The 22,059-nt window shown below is 40.6% G+C and overlaps 1 long non-coding RNA gene across 1 annotated transcript; it reads left to right on the top strand.

Annotated features, from left to right (window-relative positions):
• Positions 1–3,749: 3,749 nt before the first annotated feature.
• LOC117528870 lies at positions 3,750–5,087 on the top strand. The gene is made up of 3 exons (XR_004565901.1): positions 3,750–3,827; positions 4,297–4,298; positions 5,075–5,087. It is a non-coding gene; the product is annotated as an uncharacterized LOC117528870 (long non-coding RNA).
• Positions 5,088–22,059: the final 16,972 nt, after the last annotated feature.

Genomic DNA, 22,059 nt, shown 5'->3' with positions numbered 1-22,059 from the left:
GGGACGGACGTCTCCTACCTTCGAGCCTGCCCACACAACACCAGCAGATTTCGACTTACAAAGTATTAATTGTTGTATTGGTTGTGCCCTGTTCACAACAGTAAAACTTGTTATTCACCTTTCTCTATTGTCCGTTCATTGCGCCCCCTGTTGTGGGTCCGTGTACCTACACTTTCACAACAGTCATTATTGTATGCATCGCTTAAGGTTTAAAGCTTCTGAAACAATCCCTGTTTCACAGTCTGCTAATGCTACTGTATACGAAATTCAATAGGAGCGGTGTGAGTTTGGTAGTTGGAATTTTTGCCCCCGTTTGACCCACGCATGTGCAGATGCGTTGCGTACTTCACTTATTCTCCTCGGTCTGTACCATTAGCAGTCCCGCAGAAGATACGGATGTACGTATCCTTAGCCACTTCGATTTAAAATTGATTGCCTTTCCTTGTTACTGGTTAAATACAGCTTGATATTAGCTGGAAAAACTTAAGAAAAAGTGAGATACATTTTCCCAAAATAAGACATTTTTTCTTATGCAAAAAAACTGCTTACCAAGATTATTTTTCTATTTAGACAAAAATTAAGTCAACAAATAAACAAGTCTTTTTTATGTTTTATTTTTATTTTTTTACTTTCTTAGATATCAGTTTTTGCAGTGCATCTTCAGGGAACTAAACAAGGCCAGTTGACCCGTCTTAACTATTTGGACACACCTGTTCAATTAATCATTAAACCAAATATGTCAGTGCATTTGGCGATCATGGTCAATAGGATCGGTTCAAATTTAAAACAAGCGTCAGATTGGGGAAAAGAGTTGATTTAGAAGACTTTGAATGTGTTGTATGGTTGTTGTAAGATGAGCTGGTTTGAATATTTCAAAAACTAAAAAAATACTTAATAAAAAGTTACTTTTGGGTGATATTATTAATTATTTCATTATGAAGAAAACAAATAAATGTACTTCCTGGGCTGGTTTCTTTCACCAATATTCTCTGATATTTGTGTTATCAAAACTTCTACCTTTATAAGTTGCAGAGTGACAGGTCAGATGGACATAGAAATCATAAATGTGGCTACTACAAGCTCAAGTGATGGTAATTTGGGGTAGTATAACTGACAGCAGAGTCAGAGGCTGCCATACTTTTATGGAGCTACAGTTACACGCTGAGTTGCGTCCATGTAATTGTCCCTGAAATCGTAGCTCCCAGCTTCCAAAACTTCTATGGTTTTTCTGTACTTTAAATGCCACCACTTCCACAGAGTGGACATATTCATCTCTATAGAGCTATAAAATGAGATGAGAAATAGTAGGGGAAGTAGGACTAGCAACGTTGCTCCTCCTTCTCCCAGAACTGAACCAAAGCACTAAAAAAAATTTGTTTGTTAGATGCCCCAAAGACACAAACCAGGATGTTACACCCCCCCCCCCCCAAAAAAAAAAAAAAAAAAAAAAAATCAGGCTCAAGGCAGAGATTCAAGATGGCAATTCAAAATAGCTGCCAAAATAGTTTTTTTTTTTTTTTTTTTTTTTTTAGTAAAATGCATTACAATGACACATAAAATACTTAATTTAAAAGGTATTGCATGAGAAAAATATTTTGTTACAATAAATATACGAGGTCTATTAGAAAAGTATCCGACCTTATTATTTTTTCAAAAACCATATGGATTTGAATCACGTGTGATTACATCAGACATGCTTGAACCCTCGTGGGCATGCGAGAGTTTTTTCACGCCTGTCGGTTACGTCATTCGCCTGTGGGCAGTCTTTGAGTGAGGAGTCGTCCACACGCTCGTCGATTTTTTTCATTGTTTAGGAATGGCTCAGAGACTGTTGCTTTGTTTGATAAAAATTTTTTCAAAACTGTAAGGCACAACTGAGTGGACACCATTCAATAAATTCAGCTGGTTTTCGGTAAAAATTTTAACGGCTGATGAGAGATTTTGGTCTGGTAGTGTCGCTTTAAGGACGGTCCACGGCGCCTGACGGCGATCTGCGCTTCGAGGCGGCAGCGTCTCGCCGTTTCAAGTTGAAAACTTCCACATTTCAGGCTCTGTTGACCCAGTAAGTCGTCAGAGAACAGAGAACTTTCAGAAGAAGTCGGCATGAGGAGTTTATTCGGACATTCCATTGTTAACGGTCATTTTGTAATGAAAGAACGTGCGGGCAGAGTCGCATGTCGGGCCGGACCCGACCGCGGGGGGTCGCGGCAGGAAAAACACCTCTGTTGGAAATCTTAACGGGCAAGTTGGAACATGCCCAAGCTGTTAAACAATTTCTCAGTTACTCACTTGTTGAAAGCCATCAAAAGCCGCCTGAATTTTACAAATGGTCTTCAACACGGAGGTGTTTTTCCTGTCGCGGCGCACACAGATTTGCGTCGTTGTCACGGAAACGACTCGGCGAATTTGCGCGCACGTTCTTTCATTACAAAATGACCTTTAACAGTGGAATGTCCACATAAACTCCTCATGCCGGCCTCTTCTGAATCTTCTCTGTTCTCTCACGACGTCCTGGGTCAACAGAACCTTAAATTAGGATGATTTCAGCTCGAAACAGCCAGACAACGTCGCCTGGGAGCGCTGCGCGACGTCCCGCTCCGTGGGAAGTCCTTACACCGACAGAAACACCCCATAATCTCTCATCAGCCGTTAAACTTTTCACAGAAAACCAGCTTAATTTCTCGAATAGTGTCCACTCGGATATTCCTCACAGGTCCAGAAAAAATTTTGATAAAGCAACGTGCGCCGTCTCGAGCAGCGTGTGAAACAAAGGAATTCAGCCGAGAGGGCGGGACCACATCTCACTCAAGGCCTGCCCACAGGGAAATGACGTCACCGACACGCGTGAAAAAACTCACGCATGCGCACGAGGGTTCAAGCATGATTGGTGTAATCGCATGTCATTCAAATCCATATAGTTAAAAAAAAAATAAAAGGGTCGGTTTATTATCTAAGAGACCTCATATCTGTACCTTGGTAATTTAATTCTTGAGTTTCAAATGAGAAATGGCTCTGAAAATGGCCAGCAAACAGCCATTTTTCATTAAAATGCTCCTAAAATGTATAATAGCAACAATCAGTGGAATTAAAAATAACAGATTTTGGTAAGAATTTCTTGTGGTCATTATGGATGTCATCTTTAATATCTAATGCAAAACTACCATTTATTTTTGGGAACAATCTAATTGTGTTTTGGGGTCATCTGAGAAACCTAAAAAAAATCCTGGTTTGATTTACTTCTGGGGAAGTGTGGGGGATTTAAAGGGGTTTGTCCTATCTTCAATTTCATTTCAATTTAATTTATTTTATTTATACAGCACCAAATTAGCACAAAGCTGCCTCAAGGTGTGTCACATGAGCAATTTCCTCGCTAGGCTAGTTGATTCCACACCCACATTAATAGTAGGCCTTGCAGGTTCTCTGATCACCTGCTGTGTGGCCTGCTGTAAAGTCCTAATGTTACCCTCCCTGTAGAACTCTATGTTCACAGATAGGCTGGTGGCACCTTCCTCAGTAGGGTGAAGGTCGTCCGGCATCAGCAAGCCACGGCGACCCCAGAAAGAGGGCCAGTTATCAATAAAACTAAAGCCTTGCTATCTACATAACTGCACCAGCCACCTATTCAACAATGTCAGCCTGCTAAATGCCTCATCATTTCCACGAGAGGGTAGGGGACTAGAGAGTATTAATTGATGCTGGCGCATCTTTCTGGTGAGGTCACGGGTCCTCTATTTTTGTAACCTCTGTCTCATCCTAATATCATTGGTGCCGACATGAATAACAATGTGGCTATATCTAGTGTTGTGTTCCTTTGTCTGACTATCCTTGTGCAACAACAGCATGCTAAGGTGGGAGGCAATGTTTGGGTCCTCTGGTCCCATAAATACATTTGATGTCAGCTGGCATCTGTCATTTAAATTTATTTAGTATATACAGCGCCAAATCACAACAAAGCTGTCTCAAGACACTTCACACAAATAAGGTCTAACCTTACCAACCTTTAGAGAAAGCACACAGGTGACAGTGGTAAGGAAAAAGTCTCTCTGATGATATTGAGGAAGAAACTTCAAGCAGACCAGACTCAAAGGGGTGAAAAAATTATTAGGCCATTCTAACAGTAACAAGATTTTGCAAAGTTTTTCAAAACAGAACATAACACAACAAAAGATTAATTTGATGAGAATTCCATGCAGATGTCGAGTCCACAGGCAGGGGTCATCTATCATGCCATTTAGTGAGCCTGTTCCTGCAGCAGAGTCCGTTCTACATTCCACGTCCTTTTCAGAAATTATGCAGTCGTCAAGTCCAGCACATGGCGTCATGAGATCATCCGCCCCTCAGACAAAGACAAAAAAGCAGAACTAGTCAGTCAGAAAAACTACACCTAAAGTAAAATTAATCAGCATTAAGCAACAGGAAAGCAGAGAAAATATTAAAGTGATGGCCGGATGCTAGCCCTAAGCTTCACTAACAGACCCAGAATTTAGATAAAGTTGAGGCAGAAACCCACTCCATTTGTCTGTCTGAATTTTGCCTTTCAACACTAGCGTACAGTATTTGCAAACAGAAAACCTGAAGGTTTAACAGCGAGTTGCGCGCCGTTACACTTTGTGTCTGAGTAATTCTTTAGTTGATTAATTTGAGTTCTCTGCTGTCATTGGTCATTCGTACAACAATAATCACGCTTTCACCCAATCATTTATTACACTGTTAAAGTTTAGGGAAGGCAGAGAAACACAGATGGCTTCATCACCAACAATGATGCTGCTGATGAGATGAGGAGGCCTATCACACATCTAAATGTAGTGTGAATGCTGTGAGGTAGTACCGAGAGGAAGATCTAGCCCACATACCCAGACTGTATGTTTCTGATTTACTCTGAGTATATCGTGAAGCCACCTGCTTCATCGCATATCCTCAGGACTGCCATCATCAATACCTTCATACCATATCTCAACATATTCTACATATTCATCCTCTTTCTAAGGCTCCTAAGAGTGCAAAAACTGTTTAGAATCCAGAACAGTTCATCCTCTTCCTACATTATGATGCTGTTGTTGCTTTGTTTTAACAGACAATGTCAGCACATCATATGAATGAGATATACTTAGTAGTACGTTGTGTACAGTTAACATATTTGCTAAACTGCTGACAACCATTTTTAGAGTATCCCAGAATCCTTTGCACACTGAGGAGGGAGGCTTGATAATGGCTCAGCTTAATGCTAACTTTAACATTGAAAATGCCATAGACATGCTAATGCGTTAGCATCAGCCCCATTTTTAAGTTATAAAATACATCTATCAACTGTTTCAGAAGACTATAACAGGTCAGTTTAACATAAAAAGGTAAATATTACTCACAGACATACGCTCTTTAGGGTTTTAGCGGGGAAAAATTAAGATAAAGCGAAATAAAACAAAGAACCAACGAAGCAGCAGATTGAAGATCGAAGCACTGCTTCACTGGTTCAAGGTTCAAAGCAAAGCCGCGCTGCAGAAATGGTTGATTATATAGACCCGCTGCAGGGTCTGTAATCAATGTAGAGAAATGATCATTTTCCTGACAAACACCCCCAAAAACAACGACCACTCTGAAGGACTGATAAGGGAATCGTTAAGCAAAGGCTGTTGATGTTGGTGGATTGAATAATTTCTTAAGGATACCGGTTCGTGACACGCAACCCAAACAACAACACTCTTTTTTTTTTTTTTTTAATAAAACTCACATTAAAGACTCATGATTATCTTAAACACCGAAATACATATTTTGGTTGAACTCACCTCCATAACGATGCAATGTTGCAAACAAGTTGCTTGTTGCACTGCTTGTTTACACTGACAACGAAATCTAAGCCTCCCCAGCGAGAACGTGATTACGCGTGAGATTTGACACCGTAAAGGAGCCTACAACTGGAATGCATGAAAGAATCTTTTTTCATGCTATTGTAGTGCATCAAGCTGTCAATCAGTTCCAGTCTTGGCTGGCGAGGTAACCTGCGTTGGATTGGTGCCCCATTCAGGGGGAATCAAAACCTCTCATCTGATTCATGCTACAAGCACAAGCATTGGCACCACTGGGACTCAGGACCGACGTGTGATTTCTTCTTCTTACATCTTTTTGCTGAATCCCTGTGAGTTTTGTACATTTTGGTTTCAAAATCAACTTCCAGATGCTAAAACAGTCTGGAGAGAGGACCGTAGTCCAGAACAGAAAAGAAGTTGTCTCATGCAGTGCAGACAGAGTTGTCTGGATACATTATCAGTTTAATTTTTTATTTTTTAATGTTTGACTGCACGTACAAGATGACTGTAAATTACCTGTCAAAATCTATACAAAAGTCATCATTTAAGAGCTAGATAGTATGGTATCTTATTGCACGTGCGTGTGTGTGTGCTTCTGTGTGCGCAGTATTTAATGGGGTAGAGCGAGGCCCACAGTGGTCCCAGTGTGACCTTTTGTGCCGTCGGCCAAAGGCTGATGCCCAAGGAGGTAAGATGATTACAACTAGTTCTCCCCACACAATACACCAGCAATGACCAAAGCCGGCACAAAGAAAATGTGTAAACCAATAAAGTGCATGGACAAAAGTGCAAAAAATGTTCAATAAAAATGGCTCAACATTGATAGAAGCTCATTAGACAACTCTCAGTGTTGTAGGCATTTCATGTTTTGCATAACTTTTTAAAGTCTCAGGGACTGATTTATTAAAATCCCAGATAACGAGTGCTAAATTGTGTGGCCAATTCAAACTTTTGCATGTTTGCATGTTGGAGTGGCGATAGTTTTTCAGGTGACTTACTGATAGTAAATGTACAACTGATAGCTGGCGGTAACGTGATGTAAGTGAGGATTTTGCGCATGTTGATGGCTGCAAGTGCAAAATGAATTTAAATGCACGTTGTGCTTCGTTATGCATGAACTTTGCCACACAACTGAGCATGTTCATAGGCCGGCTATGAGAAAACACATCTCCTGTTTCAGACATTTCCTTATGGTTCCATCCATTGTATTTTACACCCTATAGGCAAAGGGCTGTAGCTGCAAGAAAAAACTTTAATTTCTAATAAATAAAGCAATTATTTTCATGCATTTAATATGACATAGCAGAGGCTTTCTGTCTGCACCCCCAAATCTGTCTGACTTTCAGCATCCCTGGTTTACTACACGTACACATTATGAAACTGAATAGAAAACAACCACTAAATGAATAAATGCAAACATGAAAAAATGCAAAACTTCACCTTGCGACTTCACCTCAGGGAGCTTTGGTGGCTGCCTGCCTCTGGCGCACATCTGTTAACTGGTCAGAAAACCTCTTGATCGAGTCTCTCTCAGTAGCAGTGCACCAGGTTACCGCACACTCCATCTGTTAAAGGAGATAACAGATGACACTGTGATGTGTTTATTTTATGTTACCCTCAAGGAAATAATGCAACTCCTTTGCATCCTGTTGTACGCTCAGATTACATGCGCAAATAGAAACAACAAGTTGGAAACACCCCAAGTGCACATGCATGATTTATCTTCAACAATGCATCAGAAATCATTAAGAAATGGTCCACTGTGTTCAGACTACCTCACTTTCCCTTCAGTTTAGAGCAGCAGTAGTAAATACAGCTGTCACCACCTTTGAAATGAAATGAATGATGATTTATTGTCATTACAAGTGCAACAAAATTATCACACCCAATTACCTCAGACAAAAATACAATAAATCCACAATTATTACTAGTTGAACGTAATAATGGCACACATCAGAATTAAAGCAACCGCACATATACATTTGATTGTTTATGTGCGCTAAACTTGAAACAGTCCGTCATCTGAATTGAGGCAAATTAGCCTCAGTTTTGCCATTTACTCCTTTTTGTCCTTTTCTGTGATGCCTCATGTCCTCTCCTTTAAGCATCTTCCAGTTCTGGAGATCAGCTTTGATCAGATGAGCACAGTACTGTTGATTTAGGTTTCTTACGAGTCTCTAGTTGCTTCTTCTTTGTACAGTTTCTGACAGAATGTGTTTCCTGGTTCCGAGCCAGTCTCACGTAATTAACCAAACTCTGGAACGAATGAATTTTGAGCGTAGTTACAATGTGTTCTCTGCACTACCTTTTATCAAGCCACATTTCATTAAGTTTAACAATGTATGTTGTACAGTTCTGTAGCTTTTTAACCCTCAAGCGACCAAGCTATTTTAGCGACTAATATACTATAATATATATCCTATAATATTTAAGAATTTATATTGGAATACTTCTATATAAATGATTGTTTTAGGGTTTTTCATATTTATTTCACTCTCGAATGTATTTGTCCATAATCTTTTTCATCCTCACTCTGGGCATCAAGGATCAGTCTCAATGCTTAGCTGTAAATTTAGCTATTCTCGATCTGTTGGCTTCTCTGCAAAACAATAAAATATAATGATTAGAGTTGGCAAATTACAACACCATGTGAAGCTATAATGTCAAAAATCTCATAGATCTTCACGGGATCATAAATGACCCCACACAAGTTTGGATTATTCTTGCCACATGGAGTTGATCCTTTCCAATTCTATGAACAAATGCAGGACAAATAGATTGACAAATTCAAGGTAGGAAACTTTTTCCAATTAAAATTAGAAAAATGGTGCACAAAAAAGATGCCCGGGTTCATCAGTGAACCCACTCGGCCGCTTGAGGGTTAAATGACAATATTCTTAGCGCTCAGGCACAGAGTTTTATCTGCTGCTGAGGTTTGAACTCTGTTGCTCTGCTTGATGCATCATCATCATCATCATCACATCTAAACACCTGGCTCAGTCTAACTTTGCAGCCAAATGTTACTCAAAGAGTAAATAACTTCTCCACCCAAAATGAGATTTTTAAAAAAGGAGTGATGAGGATCAAAGAGCAGGATCACAGAAAAATAAGCTGGATCAAAGGTCGGTGTTCTCATTCAACCATCAGAGATCAAGATCAAAATTTACTGATCAGGATCCAATTAGAGGAACATGATTTAAAAAAAAGAGCAACTCGGCTCAAAGAACCATTTTATGATTAAAATGTCAGTGATCAAGATCAAACTTCAATGGTCAGGATCAAAGGTGGGGAACATGATCAGAAACACATTATTAAGATCAAAGATCAGGATCGAAGAACTCTGGTCAGGGTAAAATGTCACTCATCAAGATCAAAGTTCAATGATCAGGATGCAAGGTCAGGAGCATGACCACAAAGATTTATCAACATCAAAGATCAGCATCAAGTATGAGTGATCACGAACAAAGATGAGGATCACAGGGTTGCAATGTGAAACAAATATGAGTAACTGGAATCAAGATCACAGTCAGGACTAAAAGTGATTCTTCAGGATTATGTGATTGCTGACTCGGAGTTGTACTTTGGTCTAGTGCTCCGCAATGATTCCGATCTGGGGGGCAAACTTGTCTTTTCAGACAGGGGTGGTCAACTAGAGTAAAGATGAAAATTCATAAAGGATGAAAATTTGGTTCGGGTTTAATTTGAATTAAGACTGTTGAGCCTTGGCAGCGTAGACTGACAGAGAGTAGATTTTACTCTACTGAGCGCATTTAGTTATTTACTTTCTTGAAACACTATCAAAGTGGCTGAAACATTTGATTTTTAATTCCATACCAGAAATCTCTGTTTAAACAACAAGCGTAATCAGAAATCTTGCTCATTTGAATATTGACACATTTGTAAAATTAAATAGTCCTCAGTACTCATGTTGTAAAATTAAGACAGATCTGTAAATATTAAATTTTTTCCACCTTTTAAATGCATCTTAGACACCACCGGCTCCGTTATCCATCAGGTTAAATATAATATACTCTAACGAGCCATAAGCTCGCATCGCTTCTCAAACTGCCATGTAATTCTGATAACAAGCCCAGAAGGTGTTCAAACTGTTGAGCGTTCAAGAAACACAACAACCATCTGCGATGCAGTTTCCTCTCCACCTCCCCCCAGTTCACACACATCTTGCAACACAACTGTAAAACAGTTGGTGTTCCGTCTGTACATGTGAAAACGAGGCCGATCGATTGAACTGGAGCCGAGTGGAGGGCGATGTGGATGGCGAGCGGCTGGACCGTGAGCGAGATGTTGATAGGTCATTGGGTCACCCACCCACCCACTCCTCATTTCCAATGCTGCTGTGCTGCTGACATGGCACGGCTCAAACCAGTGGTAGGCGTCCCTTTCAAGGTGCGGTTTGGCCTTAAAACTTGTGTTCATTATCTGCAACTTACTGGCATCAGTATTATGTCTGTATGTGAGTTTTAATGTACGTGTTTTTCATTTAGTAGCTCCGCACAGCCTTATTAGAAAGCAAGAAATGGAACAAGATTGTCTCTGTAAGTACTGTGTTTGTAAAACCTACTTTAGGATTTGACACAGATCTCCTCCAGTATCGCTCCATTCACTAAACTTTAACTAAAATGAACACCTGTGTTTGTCTGTGTTATAATAATAATAATATTCTTATTATTATAAAAATGGCCCTACGACATGTCCAGGGTGTACCCCACCTCACGCCTTACGACTGTTGGGATAGGCTCCAGCACCCCAGTGATCCCTTAATTGGAGTGAGTGGTTGAAGATGAGCGAGTGATATATTATTTTAATGGTTACTGTCTGTCACTAATGCACCTTGGTGAATTAAATGTGCAGCAGAAGATAAGAATAAAATATGTTTCAAACATCCGCCTTTCCTATTTCTGCCCTCCTCACTTCAATTTATAGTTCAGCAACATACATCAGAACTGACAAGCACGGAGTTGAAATACAAAATGCAAAACCACCAGTTTAGTTAATAATGTCAACCACTAATTGGCAATTAATTTAAAATTATACATCTTCTCTCAAAAGAAGTCTATTTATTTTAGACTGGCCAAACCATAGCATGGATTGTTTGCATGAGAGAATTTTCTAAGTTGAAGAATCTACATTTTATATATATACGTATATAAACCATAATGTGAAGCGTGAAGCTTCAATCAGCTTCGATGTGGATGCATGTGTGTGGGTACAAGTGTGAACCCGTACGAGCAAGAAGGAAACCTATTTTTAAATGATGGAAATTGGTTTAAGGGGACACACCAAAACTGGCACCTGCCGCTATCACCACAATTGTTTTTGCCATGTCCAAAAAGAGCCAATTTTGTCAATTTTGTTTGGCAGCTTCAGGAGGCCGCTATTTCCTGGACATTTATTACAAACTTGATGGGAACACAGAAACTAGAGTACCTCAGCAGATTGAGTTTCAGGAGTCGTAGGCAAAGAAGAAAGCAAGAAGAAAAGCAAAAGTTCCTCTTTTTGTCAATGAACGACTGATGATCACAACACTCAGTGACTTCTGGCTCAGTTAACAAGTAGTTAGCGGGTCTCGAGTATGAGCTGTTGTTGTGTGAGTCAACTCCCCTGTTCCCTTCGGTGACTTTTTCGTTTTCATCGCTGACTCATCTACACTATTTGTACAAACTTCTAATGGATCGTTGTTACAGCAACAATAAAGACAGACATATTTAAGCCCTCAAACTGAGTCTTCATCCATATGAAATACACTTAAATTACAATAAAGGCTTTTTGATGATTTTGACACATATCTTGATCTCGACCCTGTGGAAGGCGTTGGTGTTCTTGTTCTTTCTGGTCAACTCTCGTGAAAGCCTTTTTTCCCATTTTTCAAATAGGTTGCACAATGTGTACGACTAGTTCAATTTATGCCTAGCAAACTTTCTTTGCACACTGGCACACAGCCTCGCACAGTTTACGACATGTTTACTCACTGGCATGCAAGATTGTGTGCGGGGATCAAATTCATGCAAGTGTCAAGGTGGCTTTAATCTGCATTGTCTCAGTCCACCCAGATCTAAATGTTATTGCCTTGGCTGGAGAAGTAACCTATGTCTTCTCAGGAGGGGGTACAGGATGCATCACCTGCTTCATGCTATGGAATCCAGTGATGACCACAGACACCAATGGACTTCAAGTCCTATAAGATACTCATTATACCTGGTCTTCCAAGATTTATGTTGTTCCTGAGGCAACTTATTACTATTTATAAAAGACTGGCTGTTTTCTGACCACTAAAGGTAGGTAACAGGCCACCAGTGGCCACAAGGGCACGTTTCCATAACAACAGTACCAAATGGTGTAGTATACTAAGCCTCCTGCAAATAAAGCAGTTTTTTTTAACAGAAAAATCATTTAACATACAGGACAGCTGCAGACACAGGTTTACATTCACTTTGCCCCCCCCACCCAAAAAGAATTAAACTTAATCTTCCACCATTGCACGTATTCAATTTTGAAAAGCAACAATATATGTTGTCAGTTATAATATCTGTTATTTCCATATGAATGAATTAAAATAATAGTTACAAAATAAATAAATTTACATTTTTTTCCCCACAACTTCACATTTTTATTGGGCCAGTTTAAAACAATGAATACCTCTTTAATGGAGGAAATGCATGGAAGATTTGAGAAAATGATATAATGTCAGGACGGGAGGGAGCCCGTCACCAGGAGCGTCTGGACCCGTAATGCAAACCCCCAGACAAGGCTTTGGTGTGGGAGAAATCATGGTCTTTATTCCAGGCTTGGTTTCGGTACACATGTAATCAGTCAGCGTGGCAGAGGTACAAGCAGGATCAGGCTGAGATGCAGTCACAAACGAGCAGGGTTCAGAGGCACGAGCAAACTCAGACATCCGGGATGAAGCAAAAGGCATGGTCGAGGTACAGAGCAAAGTTCAGAACACGGCAAGACAAAAACAGGACTGTGAGGGGTGCTGGAAAGAGTACAAAGACTACAATCTGGCAAAGAAGTGAAGGACTGTGGAGTTTAAATACTGGTGGACTAATTAGGGAGAAGTGAGGGACAGGTGGTGTAAACGAGGTGCACGTGAGGAACAATCTAGAAGGGGTGTGGCTTCTGGCTAAAGAGTAAGACAGGGCAAAAATGTGAGGAAGGGAGTGAGCAAAGTGGCGTGATGTAATAGACAAAGACACGGGAGCAGGTGCAAGAGTGTGAGTGAACAGAAACAAACAGCAAAAGCAGAACAGAGTAAAATGGAAATCAGGGTCAGAATGAAATACAACAGGAACCAAAATCAAACATGAGCATAAATACAAGAGCAACTAGAACTCATCAGAAAATCAATACAAAAGCGGAATCAAACAGGAACAGACTAATCAACAGAAATCAAAACCCGATAAAAGTATAACAGAAAACATATACAGATGAAAGCTAAATATAAAACAATGAAAACACAAACTGGCTGAACAAAACTAGAACAGAACTTGACAAAGGCTAAAGTATGGAAAGTAACAAAGTGATAGGAAAAACATAACAGAATAACTCATGATGAAAATCATTACTGATAAACAGAAATTGCAATACATAACAAATGGAACATAATCAGATAAAAAACACTGACGATAAATAATAACAAAACCCTGTGACTAAAGCATAATATAATAAATGTGATAAACAATGAAACTAAGACTAAAGTAACTAAGGGACCAAGAGTGAAAGCAAATAATAAACAATAAAGCAAAACAAAATATGTGGCAAAGAAAAGATACACAGAGAATAAATGAAACAAAAGCAAACATAACCTGAACATGACAATGATAATAAGACATGGCATAGAGGCTCAGAACATGGAAAAAAGGTCCAAAATCATAACAGCTGGCCCCAAGAGGGCCAGACCATGACATATAATAGTTGTACAAACTTCTGAATGTGTAATTAACATCATTTGTGGTTAATTGCGGAACCTTTGGCTACATTTAAGGGTCTGTCTGAAGTGCAGAGCCTTCTTACATTTAAAGAGCAGAAAAAAATGATCTAATGAATAAATGAAGGACACCAGAGCATAATTTCGGATCTTCAGAGCTCATGCTCGTCTTTCGGAGCCACCGTGCAAGGAGACCATGAGGCCGTAAGCAAATGTACAGTCGTTTATACAAAAACTGGGACCATACAGACTTTACATCATAGAGGAATATTAACACCCGGGAGTTAAAAATCTTTTGTTCTAAAGGTTTGCATTTGGCAATGCCAATATCTTTGTAGGAAAATTGTGGTCCATGACATTAGGGTCCTGGCACGTCCTGTCATACTGTATAGGTATGAGACCCAGACCTACTACAATGGTGACCATTCTTGGGTACCGCTGGAATGACTGTTTTGTCTTATGGAAGAGGCACACCACTTTTGATGTGAGGAAACAACAGCTACAACACTATAGCCATGTGGCATGGTTTTCCGCACATGAGAAGATGCATCAGTAATAAGGACCCCAGCAACTGGAAAAGTCCAAGGAGATACCCATGTCTCATTTGGCAGCAGAAGGTAGATGGTTAGTTTCATGAGATGGGGATGGACTGGTTGTCTTTTAGGTGGTTGCCAAATAGGACCCAGGACAGCTGCACAATGTGGTGGAAGCAGTGACACAGTGCACCAGCACACCATCCCAAACTTCATCTGACAGTTTGTTAAATCCCTTTTATATAGTTGATTTCTGCAGATCAGAACACAACACTGTTTGCTCTTCACTTTGATGCTTCCATGCCATTGTGTCCTCTGTGTAGAATAACGATGTATTCTTTCTGCAATGATGTTGAAGTCACAGGTTTTAGACTCATAATGACACCTTCAACAATGACTTATCTCTGTATTAGTCATTTTAGCTTAACTGGAGGTTTGACAGTCAAGGCAGCCTTGGTGAATTGTTTGGCAGCTTGTTCGATGGATTTTGAATCAGCGAATGAGTGGCTCCATAAAATATCTCTCAGTAACGCTGTAAAAACTACTGTATATTCAGCTCTCATAGATACATCTGAGGACCAGTCAGTCCCTTATTTTTGGCAAAGTTGAAATCTTTGAACATAATTTGCAGTTATTCTTTTATATATTTATTGAAATCGGAATGATAGTACTTTGGGATGTGTCTATACTTGTTCAAGCAGACACGTGTAAAGCAGGCTTTTTGTTTGCATGTAATTTATTAAGTTATGTTGCCAGTCTTAGGGTCCTGGTGAGCCACTAAGGCCACTGTTGGTAACATGTAATCAAATTTTTACAAATATTTTTTTGACTGAGTGATAACTGGCAACTGTCTGTGTGTTGTCATGTACTGAACAGTACACCTACAAAGAAATATTTTTTCATCTGCTGCTGCTGCCTACTCAGCTATTCTCTGAATACATTTATATCTTTGATTCATATACACGTTCCTGCACTACTGCACAAGCACACAGATAACTTGTTATATAAATATTAACATTGCATATTTTATGGAAAACCTACCATGAAATTGGTACAAAAGAAAAAAGATGTGCGGCAATTATGAATCACAAATACTTTTTGTAATTTGACACTGAACTTGGGAATCGATTAAATCTTGTTTTAAGAAATACAAACAGTATTGTACTGTATGTTCAGTCTGAATTAAGTATGAATAAGGAGCCTAGTGAGGGAAGCCACCAATAAACTCAGACAGTGCTGAATGAGTTTGTTTGTATGTGATTTATAGTCAGGTTTGGACAGTGACACAGTTATTGTAATTTTACCTCTGTACACCACCACAATGGTGATGAAATGAAACAATCAATACATGTTTGAAGTGTAGACTTCAAGTCAAGGGGTTATCAAAATAATGCTTTAATCATTTAGAAATTCCAGCCAATTGTATGTATAATGTCTCAATTTTCAGAGCCCATAATTAACTGGACAAACTAAACAAAAAAATATTGTTTTTAATGCAAATCATCACTTTTACAGCCAGTTTTCTTTGCAGTCGAGCTATGGATACATGAACTTTTCCAAGTCACTAAATGTATGTCTTGGACTTCATTACGTCAGTCATTAAGGAATACAAAACACTTTGGACTACTTTACATAAGCATGTCCAAACATGCCCAGACATATCCCACTCTCAACATCATTCAAACCTAAATGCAAAAAAACAAAAAAAAAACACAGATTATTATGTTAAAAAATGCCCAAATGGACAAACAATGGAGGTACATTGGATCTCACTAGGATCTGCCAGAACTAATGATGTATGTGTGTGTTTGTGTGTACTCTACCGTGCATCTGGAAAGTATTCACAGCGCTGCACTTTTTCAGCATTTTGTTATGTTACAGGGCAGCCCAGGTGGGACGGTTTGGAGCCAAAGCCAGAGAGGTGAGACTGAAATGGTTTGGACATGTGCAGAAGAGGGACCCAGGGTATATAGGGAGAAGGATGCTGAGGATGGAGCCACCAGGCAGGAGGAGAAGAGGGAGGCCAAAGAGGAGGTTTATGGATGTGCTGAGGGAGGATATACAGGTGGTTGGTGTAAGAGAGGAAGATTCGGAGGACAGGGTGAGATGGGATTGATTAATCTGCTGTGGCGACCCCTAACAGGGGCAGCCGAAAAAAGAAGAAGACAGCCTTATTCCAAAATGGACAAAATTCATGTTTTCCCTCAAATTCCACACACAAAACCCCATAATGACAGTGTGAAAAAAAGTTTTTGTGTGTGTGTGGGGGGGGGGGGGGTAGATTTTTTTGCAAATTTATTAAAAATAAAAAACTAAGAAATAACATGTATGCAAGTATTCACAGTCTTGGCCATGAAGCTCAAAATTTAGCTCAGGTGCATCCTGTTTCCACTGATCACCCTTGAGATGTTTCTACATCTTAATTGGAGTCCACCTGGGGTAAAGTCAGTTGATTTGACATGATTTGGAAAGGCACAGACCTGTCTACATATAAGGTCCCACAGTTGACAGTGCATGTCAGAGCACAAATCAAGCGTGAAGTCAAAGGAATTGTCTGTAGACCTCTGAGACAGGATTGTCTCGAGGCACAAATCTGGGGAAGGGTACAGAAACAGTTCTGCTGCTTTGAAGGTTCCAATCACCACAGTGGCCTCCATCATCCATAAATGGAAGAAGTTCAGCTCAACCAGGACTCTTCCGACAGCTGGCCGCCCATCTAAACTGAGCAATCGGGGGAGAAGGGTCTTAGTCAGGGAGGTGACCAGGAACCTGATGGTCACTCTTTGAGAGCTCCAGCATTCCTCTGTGGAGAGAGGAGAACCTTCCAGCAGCAATCCACCAATCAGGCCTGACGGAAGCCACTCCTTAGTAAAAGGCACATGGCAGCCCACCTGGAGTTTGCCAGAAAGCACCTGAAGGACTCTCAGACCATCAGAAACAAATTCTCTGGTCTGATGAAACAAAGCTTGAACTCTTTGGTGTAAATGCCAGGAGACATGTTTGGAGGAAACCAGGCACCATCCCTACAGTGAAGCATGGTGGTGGCAGCATCATGCTGTGGGGATGTTTTTCAGAAGCAGGAACTGGGAGACCAGTCAGGATTGAGGGAAAGATGAATGCAGCAATGTACAGAGACATCCTGGATGAAAACCTGCTCCAGAGCGCTCTTGACCTCAGACTGGGCCGACGGTTCATCTTTCAGCAGGACAATGACCCTAAGCACAGAGCTAAGATATTAAAGGAGTGTCTTCAGGACAACTCTGAATGTCCTTGAGTGGCCCAGCCAGAGTCCAGACCTGAATCTGATTGAACATCTCTGGAGAGATCTGAAAATGGCTGTGCACAGACGCTCCCCATCCAGCGTGCTGTAGCTTGAGAGGTGCTGCAAAGAGGAATGGACCAAACTGCCCAAAGATAAGTGCACCAAGCTTGTGGCATCATATTCAAGAAGACTTGAAGCTGTAATTGCTAGAAAATGTGCATCAACAAAGTACTAAGCAAAGGGTGTGAATATTTATGTACAAGTGATTTCTTAGTTTATTTTTAATAAATTTACAAAGAATTTTATTTTATTTTTTCATATTGGTTGTGATTACAATTTTGAGGAGAAATATGAACATTGCTGTAACATAAAACAAAATGTGGAAAAAAGTGAAGCGCTGTAAATACTTTCCCAATGCACTGTATGTACACTCAACAAAAATATAAACACAACACTTTTGGTTTTGCTCCCATTTTGTATGAGATGAACTCAAATATCTAAAACTTTTTCCACATACACAATATCACCATTTCCCTCAAATATTGTTCACAAACCAGTCTAAATCTGTGATAGTGAGCACTTCTTTGCTGAGATAATCCATCCCACCTCACAGGTGTGCCATATCAAGATGCTGATTAGACACCATGATTAGTGCACAGGTGTTCCTTAGACTGCCCACAATAAAAGGCCACTCTGAAAGGTGCAGTTTTATCACACAGCACAATGCCACAGATGTCGCAAGATTTGAGGGAGCGTGCAATTGGCATGCTGACAGCAGGAATGTCAACCAGAGCTGTTGCTCGTGTATTGAATGTTCATTTCTCTACCATAAGCCGTCTCCAAAGGCGTTCCAGAGAATTTGGCAGTACATCCAACCAGCCTCACAACCGCAGACCACGTGTAACCACACCAGCCCAGGACCTCCACATCCAGCATGTTCACCTCCAAGATTGTCTGAGACCAGCCACTCGGACAGCTGCTGAAACAATCGGTTTGCATAACCAAAGAATTTCTGCACAAACTGTCAGAAACCGTCTCAGGGAAGCTCATCTGCATGCTCGTCGTCCTCATCGGGGTCTCGACCTGACTCCAGTTCGTCGTCGTAACCGACTTGAGTGGGCAAATGCTCACATTCGCTGGCGTTTGGCACGTTGGAGAGGTGTTCTCTTCACGGATGAATCCCGGTTCACACTGTCCAGGGCAGATGGCAGACAGCATGTGTGGCATCGTGTGGGTGAGCGGTTTTCTGATGTCATTGTTGTGGATCGAGTGGCCCATGGTGGCGGTGGGGTTATGGTATGGGCAGGCGTCTGTTATGGACGAAGAACACAGGTGCATTTTATTGATGGCATTTTGAATGCACAGAGATACCGTGATGAGATCCTGAGGCCCATTGTTGTGCCATACATCCAAGAACATCACCTCATGTTGCAGCAGGATAATGCACGGCCCCATGTTGCAAGGATCTGTACACAATTCTTGGAAGCTGAAAATGTCCCAGTTCTTGCATGGCCGGCATACTCACCGGACATGTCACCCATTGAGCATGTTTGGGATGCTCTGGACCGGCGTATACGACAGCGTGTACCAGTTCCTGCCAATATCCAGCAACTTCGCACAGCCATTGAAGAGGAGTGGACCAACATTCCACAGGCCACAATTGACAACCTGATTAACTCTATGCGAAGGAGCTGTGTTGCACTGCATGAGACAAATAGTGGTCACACCAGATACTGACTGGTATCCCCCCCCAATAAAACAAAACTGCACCTTTCAGAGTGGCCTTTTACTGTGGACAGTCTAAGGCACACCTGTGCACTAATCATGGTGTCTAATCAGCATCTTGATATGGCACACCTGTGAGGTGGGATGGATTATCTCAGCAAAGGAGAAGTGCTCACTATCACAGATTTAGACTGGTTTGTGAACAATATTTGAGGGAAATGGTGATATTGTGTATGTGGAAAAAGTTTTAGATCTTTGAGTTCATCTCATACAAAATGGGAAGCAAAACCAAAAGTGTTGCGTTTATATTTTTGTTGAGTGTATTAGAAGGGTACTGGTACACTAGCTCCACAGTAAGAATATACTTGTACATATCACGATACACCTGTCATGATTCAGTGCATATTGCAATACATAATTGCATATAATCGATACGTATTGCAGTACATACTGTATTTACATCATCAAGTTAATTATGTAGAAAATAACCTGTCGTGAATGTATAAATTTTTTTTATCATCTATGTATTTGAAGATGGCAGAGAAAAATGACTCAAAAGTATGAATTGTAATACTTGATAAAATCATAAATCATTTATGATTGTTCATCAGGCAGTCATTATCCCTTCCATGTCGTCGTAGATATTTCATGGAATCACAATACTCGCTTCAAGAAACAATTTGATTTGATTATCGTGATTGACGACGTATTGCTTTCCCCAGATCTTCACATTCATTATTTGATTAGAATGCCAATATATCGTCATGGTAAACTAAAGACAACAACAACAAATTAGTATGCAAATACTTATACATCTGATTGTAACTGCTGCTTGACACTGAAATAGTGTAAAGCATGTTTACCACAGTGAAGAGAGTTAAGACTTAATGATGTGGCAACAGGTAATAATGGTCAGATAGATGGATGGATGGATGGATGGATGGATGGATGGATGGATGGATGGATGGATGGATGGATGGATGGATGGATGGATGGATGGATGGATGGATGGATGATGGGTATAGAAAGGCATAGAGAGAAAAAGAGACAGGGATGAGGATGAAGTGTGAGTTTGGCTCAGTGAGAGCAGCTGTATGGAGGACACTGTGGGTGGAAGTGGTAGAGTTGTGGGTGAACTCAGAGTTTAACTGCCAACCTTTCCTGGTCTAACAAACTGTCCCTTACACACACACACACACACACACACACACACACACACACACACACACACACACACACACACACACACACACACACACACACACACACACACACACACACACACACACACACACACACACACACACACACACACACACACACACACGTGCACAGAGTTATTCATAGGCATACATGCTCACTTGCTCAGGCTTACACACACACATACATTGCAGAGTTTTTGCTCGACAACCTGGAAAACTTTCCATCTCACTTAGTATATGCCAGACACGAGAAGAATCAGTAATGAGTGGAAGTAGCCGTGCTTTCTGTGTCACCCTGCTCACACTGGGTGTTACATTGTTTCAGACAAGTGTTTTATAACTTCACTATAGGCAATGCTGGTGCGTACCAAAGAGAGAAAGTGCGTGGGAACATGCATAAAGCACCAGCACTATTATGTGCACGTTTTATGTGATTTATTGAACAGCTTGTAGGGGGTATAGCTCAGATTTTCTGCATGTTGGATGCAGTAATAAGCTGCATTTGTTTGAATCCTGTGCTCACATGCAAAAGTAGAAACCCCCAAGTAGAGTTCATACTTCTGCCAAGGCCCCACAGTCTTAAATTAAGTTCAAATGAAATTCCAATTACATATTAGTCCACTGTAGTGGACCACTCCTGCTTGAAAACATTTTTGTCATTATCATAATCATGATCTGGATCTGGATCAAAGCCCACCTGTGGGCAGAAAATGATGGGATCATGAACACTCATGTTTAATCCTAATTCTGGCCTAGATCTTCAATGGTCTTTGTTCCTGAACACCCATCTTTGACCATGTACCTCACTTGTAATCCTGAACACTGAACTTAGATTCTGAGCCACCAAAGCTCCCTGAGGTGAAGCAGTGCAGCAGTAAAATGAGGATTTGTGCTTTGTTTTGTTTTTAATGACTGTCTCATGTAAAATTCATCAGCTGCTACTGCCTTTGCCTCAACTGTTCAATAGCTCTGCCAGTCATCTGTTCCACATATTTAGCACTTGCCACGTGAAGAAATTACTTCTGATTGGCTCAGCTGCACTTCTTGCCACACAGGGCTTGCACAAATCTTGCTTATTCCCACTTGAATCCACACTGTTCAGGCCATGAAGGCATTTGTATACCTGAACCATGGCACCTCATTTTCTTCTTAATACCAATGTACGGTGGTTTGAGTGCCATTGTCATTTTTCATATGATAATTCTGAAAACCCAGAAACCATCTTAGTGGCCAAATGCTTCTACCCCACCACAACTTCAGAAGATGCTGGGATTTAGGCGGGAGAAAAGAATTCCACTTTTTTTTCTTATTAAATGGGCCTCCTCCACATTTGGCACAGTGTTACCTCAGTCTGAGTTCATGTCTAGCATGGGGTTTCCCTGGTTTTATTTATTACAGAGTCAATCATGTTTTTCATCTTGATGATCCTAAGGCACTACCAGGCTAAATGGGATGCATAATCACTCCAGAATGTTCTACATCTACACAGGAGTCTCCACCTACTTGGAGACACCCTGATCTGATGCTTGAATCATTTCTACGGACTTAACTCAAAGGAGCAGTGGCTGGATCTTGACCTCCTTTC

This window comes from Thalassophryne amazonica, chromosome 17 (genome assembly GCF_902500255.1).
Source record: "Thalassophryne amazonica chromosome 17, fThaAma1.1, whole genome shotgun sequence".
Lineage (NCBI taxonomy): Eukaryota > Metazoa > Chordata > Actinopteri > Batrachoidiformes > Batrachoididae > Thalassophryne > Thalassophryne amazonica.
Note: the sequence above shows the minus strand (reverse complement) of the source record. Positions and strands in the feature narration are given on the sequence as shown.